Source organism: Hevea brasiliensis, unplaced genomic scaffold (assembly GCF_030052815.1).
Source record: "Hevea brasiliensis isolate MT/VB/25A 57/8 unplaced genomic scaffold, ASM3005281v1 Scaf268, whole genome shotgun sequence".
NCBI classification, from domain to species: Eukaryota; Viridiplantae; Streptophyta; class Magnoliopsida; order Malpighiales; family Euphorbiaceae; genus Hevea; species Hevea brasiliensis.
In genome coordinates this window covers 20,036-28,124 of record NW_026614771.1, presented here as the reverse complement: position 1 = coordinate 28,124, position 8,089 = coordinate 20,036, and positions in this window count along the sequence as shown.

The following is an 8,089-nucleotide window of genomic DNA, read 5'->3' as shown; positions in this document are numbered from 1 at the left end:
CTTTTCTACTCCCTTTTCTCCTCCCTCTAAAATGGGAAAATGAGACTATTTATAGCATTTTTCTGACATGGAGCCCTAAAATGGTATGTTCTAGGAGTAATTATTTGAGGGAATCTCACCGACTCATTAATGAACTCTTTATGGATTTGCATAAGTGGATGCATAAGTTATGCGATCCCTTATGCGATTTTAACTGATTACGAGTCACTTATGCGAAACTGCATGACTTGGTGCATAGGTTATGCACAATTCCGTGAAGGTGCATAAGGGAGGCGAGAATGTGCATAAGCTATGCAGTCTCCTTATGCACATTTCGGTTGGTTCTGGAACAGTGATCTTTTTCCTTATGCAGATCTATATAGCTTATACGGCAAGTTATGCACAGTTTGGTCAATGCATATTTCAGCTTGAAAACTTGTTTTTGACATCTTTGGCTGTAGAAGTCACTCCTCAGTGGCAAAATTTCTCTTCAGTCCTTCAAAAACACCATTTTTCCTACAAAACAAAGTAAAAATTACAAATTAATCCAAAATCGACAATTATGAAAAACTAACTAATTAACTAATGAAATTAGCTAAAAATGACTAATAATCAAATAAAATGGTTATGAAATTAAACCTAAATGATTATGCAAAATGCATGCATCAAATACCCCCAAACTCAAGCTTTTGCTTGTCCTCAAGCAAACTTTAAAATGTAATGCAAAATTTTTAGGGGTGCCTTGTCCAAAGAGCTATGAAAATTACCAATTGAAGTAACTTAACACCCCTTCAGCCATACCAACAATCCATATACCCATCCTTCAAAATGCAAAGAATTTAATGCTTATCCAAGCTTTCACCGCTTAGCCATCAAGTCAATTATCAATCGAAATCCCCAAACCAACCAATCAAAAGAGAGAGTCATGCTCAAAAGGAATTCTAGGATCATCAATAACCAAAGTGTCTCTATATGGAATGATGGAATTGAATGAATGAATGAATAATTTTCCAATCCCATAGGCAAATTCCCTATTCCCATCTCCACTAATGTAGCAAGTACTATCAAGAGATCAAAGGTCTTTTTAGGGGTGTAATGGGGCCATGGGGTTCAAAATGAGGCTAAGAAGAAAAAGGGATAAAAAGGCTTCAAAGCATGAGAATATTTTCAATTTTGAAACATAAGGTACACTTCTTGTTTTATTATATTTTTTCTTTTTCTCTTTTTTTTATATATATGGGAGAGAGAAATATACAATGAGGATTGTCAAGTGCTAGCATAATTTACAAAACACATAAAAATGGAGGGACATTTTGATTCTTTAAACTTGCATTTTGCATTTCCTTTTGATGATTGTCCCTAAAAATGCCACCCCCAAACTCATTTCTTTTAATACTTTGGGTGGATTTCTTTCAATTTGAATGACAATAATGAAAAGTACATATACTAGCACTTTTACAAGATGACAAGCATTTCTTCTCCCTTTTATTGTATATTTTTTTCTTTTTCTTTTTTTTTTATTTTTTTTATGTACCTAATATTATGAATAATTATTCTCATGAAAAGGGTTGGAGTGTTTGGTTCATTGGCTAGGTGGTAATAAGGATTTCAAGAAAAATTAGGGATAAAAAGGCTCAAAGGGGTTTGCAAGGGTAAATTTTAATTAGGAAAAAGGGCCAAAGGTTCAAAATGAGAAGGTTTAAATCAAAGAATGCCTAATCATTTCTCTTTTCAAGTATAAGCTGGTATTTCGCCTTGAAAGGTTTAGAAAATTTGTTCTAGGATTGGTGAGACATCATTTGACTACCTTATATCCAATAACTCCCTCTAAACACTTCCATCTCCAAATGACTAGTTGGGTGGCTTTTTGGCTAAGAAGATATAGGCAAGGGATAACACTTCAAAACTTTGCACCTCTTAGGAACTTTCAATCCACAAACCCAACTAAAGGTAAGTCAAATCACTCTCATAGGCAACTTTTCAATACTCAAGGGATTTGGCAAAAGATTTTAATGCATGATGCATGATTCCTAAAATGAGTAATGCATTAACTAAATGGAGGGAGTCTATTTGTATGCAATTTGTACAATTTCTAAGTGATGTATAATGTGTGTGTAAATGTGTTATGTATATGTATGTATGGATGTATATGTAAAATATTTACAATATATGAAAATGAAATGGGATGAGATGTTCCTATACTCAAAATGTGAAAAATGAAGCAAAAATTAAGAACAACAAAACTAAATCACCTTCTTTGAATTCCTTTTTCCTCAGATGTTTATCATGCCAAACTTTAGTTCTTTCTTTGTAAATACGGGCACTTTCATAAGCATCCATCCTCAATTCCTCAAGCTCATTAAGTTGTAACAACCTTTTCTCACCAGCTTGCTTAAGATCAAAATTCAAGGTTTGAATGGCCCAATATGCTCTATGTTCTAGCTCCACAGGTAAATGACAAGACTTACCATACACCAACCTAAAGGGAGTAGTTCCTATAGGGGTTTTGTAGGCAGTCCTATATGCCCATAAAGCATCATCTAGTTTGATAGACCAATCTTTCCGAGAATTGTTCACTGTTTTCTCCAAAATATGCTTGAGCTCTCTGTTAGAAATTTCAACTTGTCCTGAAGTTTGAGGGTGGTATGGTGTAGCTATCTTGTGCACTACACCATACTTCCTCATTAGGCTCTCAAATTGCTTATTACAAAAATGGGAACCCCCATCACTAATTATAGCCCTAGGAGCTCCAAATCTGCTCAAGACAAATTTCTTCAAGAATTTCACTACCACTCTAGCATCATTAGTTGGAGTTGCAATAGCTTCCACCCACTTTGACACATAGTCAACTCCAACTAAGATGTATCTATTACCATATGAAGGAGGGAATGGCCCCATAAAATCTATTCCCCAAACATCAAATAATTCCACTTCAAGAATATTATTTAGGGGCATTTGATCTCTTTTTGACAAATTTCCACTCCTTTGACATTTATCACAATCCAACACAAATTTCCTCACATCCTTAAAAAGATTTGGCCAAAAGAAACCAGCTTGCAAAATTTTACTAGCTGTTTTAGAGATTCCAAAATGTCCTCCATAATCAGAAGCATGGCAATGATGCATAATACTCTGTATCTCCTCTTCAGGAATACATCTCCTTATTAAACCATCACAGCATCTCCTAAAGAGTAAAGGGTCATCCCATCTATAAAACTTCACCTCATGCAAAAACTTTTTCTTTTGTTGCCATGTCATACCTAGAGGTAAAACTCCACAAGATAGATAATTCACAAAGTCTGCATACCAAGGTAGTTTAGCAACAAGAGAGAAAAGTTGTTCATCCAAGAAAAATTCATCAATAGGGATTTCATCCAATTCTTCACCATCCAATTTCAACCTACTAAGATTATCAGCAACTACATTTTCAGCTCCCTTCTTATCTCTAATCTCCAAATCAAACTCTTGTAACATCAGAATCCACCTAATGAGCCTAGGCTTAGCCTCCTTTTTACGAAGCAAATACCTGATGGCTGCATGATCTGAAAATATAATCACCTTTGAGTCAATAATGTAAGGTCTGAATTTTTCAAATGCAAAGACAATTGCTAAAAATTCCTTTTCAGTTGTTGCATAATTTGTTTGAGCCTCATCCAGTGTTCTACTAGCATAATAAATAGCATAAGCCTTTTTGTCCTTTCTTTGACCAAGAACAGCCCCAATTGCATAGTTGCTAGCATCACACATAATTTCAAAAGGTAGGCTCCAATCAGGTGGTTGCATGATTGGTGCAATGATAAGAGCTTACTTCAACCTCGCAAAGGCATCCAAACACTCTTGGTCAAATACAAATGGTGTGTCATTACTTAACAAATTAGACAAAGGTTTAGCTATTTTGGAAAAATCCTTGATAAAGCGTCTGTAGAACCCGGCATGTCCTAGGAAACTTCGAATTCCCTTGACATTGGTAGGAGGAGCCATCTTCTCTATCACTGACTTTGGCTTTATCAACCTCTATTCCTCTGTTAGACACCAAATGTCCAAGCATTATCCCTTCTGAACCATGAAATGACACTTTTCCCGATTTAACACAAGGTCGATTCGCACATGTTGCAAAACTTTAGAAAGGTTAGCCAAGCATATATCAAATGAAGATCCATAAACAGAAAAATCGTCCATAAAAACCTCCATTATGTCTTCAATGAAATCTGAGAAGATTGCCATCATGCACCTTTGAAAAGTGGCTGGTGCATTACATAACCCAAATGGCATCCTCCTATAAGCAAAGGTTCCATATGGACAAGTAAAAGTGGTTTTCTCTTGATCATTTGGATGGATAGGGATTTGAAAAAAACCTGAATATCCATCTAAATAGCAAAAGTAAGAATGCCTAGCTAGTCTTTCCAACATCTGATCAATAAAGGGAAGTGGAAAATGATCTTTTCTAGTGGCAACATTTAATTTTCTGTCTATGCACATTCGCCAACTAGTCAGCATGCTCGTGGGAATTAATTCATTATTTTCATTTTTGACCACTGTCATTCCACCCTTTTTTGGGACAACATGTACTGGGCTCACCCAAGTACTATCTGAGATAGGGTAAATGATCCCTGCATCAAACAACTTCAAAATTTCCTTTTTAACAACTTCTTTCATATTTGGGTTCAACCTCCTCTGATGTTCAATAGATGGCTTACAATTTTCTTCCAAAATGATTCTATGCATGCAAAAGTGTGGGCTTATTCTTGTAATGTCATCTATGGTGTATCCCAAGACTTTTCTAAATTGTCTCAACACTCTTAACAACTTATCAGCCTCTAAGATACTCAAGTTTGCATTTACAATTACTGGATAAGTGTTATTAGTGCCAAGAAATTCATATCTGAGCTGAGAAGGAAGTTGCTTAAGTTCTACCTTAGGTGCATCTTCTTCCTTGAATGATGGTTGCTTAAATTCAACTTTTTCCTTTTGTGTGAGTTGAAAAACTGGAGCGAAGTGAATGGTGGACTTCCTCTAAGTGTTGAGCATATGCAGCTACAAGAGGGTTGTCATAGTCTATGCCTCCTCCATGAACCAAACAATTTTCAAGTGGATCTTACGGATATTTCTTTACAAGTGTTCTTCAACCAGCTAATCAATGATATCAACTCTCAAGCAAGTATCAGCTTCACAATGATGCTTTTTCAAACTGTTAATAAAATTGAAAACCAATTGCTCTACACCAAAACTAAGAGTCACCTATTCTACTTACACATCAATCAAAGCTCCTGCAGTAGCCAGGAAAGGAATTCACAAGATAATTGGAATATTAAAATCTTCCTCCATGTCCAAGATAACAAAGTCAACAGATATATAGAACTTCCCAACCTTCAGAGGCACATTCTCCAAAATCCCTTCAGGATACTTAATTGACCTGTCAGCTAACTGAAGAGAAATGTGGGTTGGTTTAAGATCTCCCATGTTGAGCTTCTCATAAATGGAAAGGGGCATAAGGCTAACACTAGCCCCTAAATCACATAAGGCTTTTGTAGAACAAGACTCTCCAATGTGGCATGGAATTGAAAAACTCCCTGGATCCTTAAGCTTTGGAGGAAGTTTCCTTTGGAGGATAGCACTACATTCTTCTGTCAAAGCTACAGTTTCATCATCTTCAAGTTTCCTCTTGTTTGAGAGAATTTCTTTCAAGAATTTTGCATAAGAGGGCATTTGTGAAAGAGCATCAACAAAAGGCACATTTATGTAAAGTTTCTTCAAAACCTCTAAAAACTTCCCAAATTGCCTATCAAGCTTGGCTTTGTGAAATCTTTGTGGAAAGGGATTATATATATATATATATATATATAATTAATGATACGGTGTGTCCGCAAGTGCACGGGTCACAGTAGTATAGTTTTAAAAATTGATATCGATCCCACAGGGAATTGTGCTTAAATTGGAAATAAAAGTATAAGCTAATTAAAATGACAAAAAATTAAAAGATATTAAAAATAAAATCTAAAAATTAAAATTAAGACAAAAATTAAAGATGTAAAATGAAATTTGGAATTAAAATTGGTATTTGAAGAATTAAAACTAGATCAATCAATTAACTAAAATTAATTAAACTAGATTACCAAAAATTAATTTGAAATTTCTATTTATGAATTTAAGAAGAATTAAATCTAAAAAAAAAAAATAATAAAAAATAAAGTAATTCTAGATATTGGATTTAAATTGAAATTGCAATTTATGAGATTTGGAGAATTTATATCTAACTTCAATGAAAAATAAATTGATTCTAGAGATTGGATTTTCAATATTGTTTGCATGTGATTTTTCCCTAATTTAGCCAAACACATGAGAATTGCAATTTTGAGGGAAATCAATTCTTAAATTTTTGAAACCTTTTTCAAGCATCTCAAAGTTGGTTTTCATTAAATCAAACCCTGTTTTCACGGTATTTCAAACCTAACAAAAACCCAATTAATGCTCTAATTGATTTTTGGAAAGTTCCCCTTAATCTTCTTAGCTTATTTCTAACACCAAGAAAATAAAGTTTATTGCAAGATTATCTATCCCCAATATTCACTTTTCAGTCCATCTATTAAGGATTAAAACTTAACTTAATGAGGGCCCATTCATCAAGCAAGGAAATAAGCACACAAGCAATAAATCAAAATATAACAATCTTCATTTAAATGGCTAAATCAGTTCAAAACCACAAAACAAATCAATATTTACAAACCCATCTCTAGAATCTCAATCAACTACTCACAAATCATTGTTTAAAAATAAACCCAAATGAAGAAATGAAGAAATAATGGAAATGTAAGCTTAAAGGGTAAAACCCAGTGATTTGCAGCAGGATCTCTGCAGAAAAGTGCAGAAACGTGATCCTTGCTGCTGCTGGAAGAAGATGCAGAAAATGCAGAAAATGCTCCTCTTTCTCTCTTTCTAACTTTTTATCCGAAAATGACTCCCTTGCTCTCTATATCTCTATATGGAAAGAAAGTGATAAAATGGGTCTTTATATAGGCTAAGGGACTGTTCTAGAATGGGTAAAAAGGGGGAAGGATCCAGAAAAGGTGAGGTAAAAAGCTGGAGTACGGAAATGCCACGTCAATAATTTTCCAGTAAAAACGACATAAGCCGAGTCGGTTGTGTCGCGGGTTGTGTCGTTCTCGGTGTGAATATCTGACGATCGACACAACCTTCGACATAAGCTAATTTGGTTGTCTTTGCAGTTGTGTCGCTCTCGGCCATTTTTAACTCAACTTCAAAATTTTTGCATTTCGACTTTAATCTCCTCCAAATGGCTATTCTGATCAAAATTCATCAAATTTCTCCAGATTTATCCTACAAAGCAAATAAATTCAAAAATTAAACTAAGAAACGTGAAAATTGTAAAATTGACTAAATATATACTAATATCTATAATAATGGCTATGAACAAGGGTAAATTATGTGCAAAAATTACTCCTAAATGATGATCTAAAATGCATGCATCAAATTCCCCCATACTCAAACTCTTGCTTGTCCTCAAGCAAAATTTCATTGAAACTCATTTGGAAGGGAATAGAATCAGTCTTTGAAAACACAAAATTCACTAATCCAAACTACCAACTTACCTCTAGCCACCAACATTCCAAATTCCCACCAGCAAAAGCACAAAGAATGAAGCAAGCACTCTCAACTATTACAGAATAGCTAAGAATTAACCAATCAACCCAAGCAACAAATACCAACCAGCTACAAGAGTCAATTGTGCCAAAACAAACCTAAATGAAATAGATAGCCAATATGTCTCAAATGGATGGTGAGTAATGTATGGAAGATTATATTGCCAAACCCATATGCAAGCATAAAAGATCTAACTCTACTAATGTAACAAGCATTTTTCAAAGAATCATTAGGTCTTTTTAAGGGTTGTAATGGGGTCTAATAGGGTAAGATTGTGGTTAACAAAGAAAGGGAATAAGGTAAACAAAATATGAGAATAATATTAACCATGAAACTCAAAGTGCATCCATTTTTTTTTTTTTTTTTTTTTTTATCAAGAGGAAAGAAATTCACAATGAATCTTAAGTGCTAACACAATAAAGGGACTACTTTTATAATATATTTTTTATTT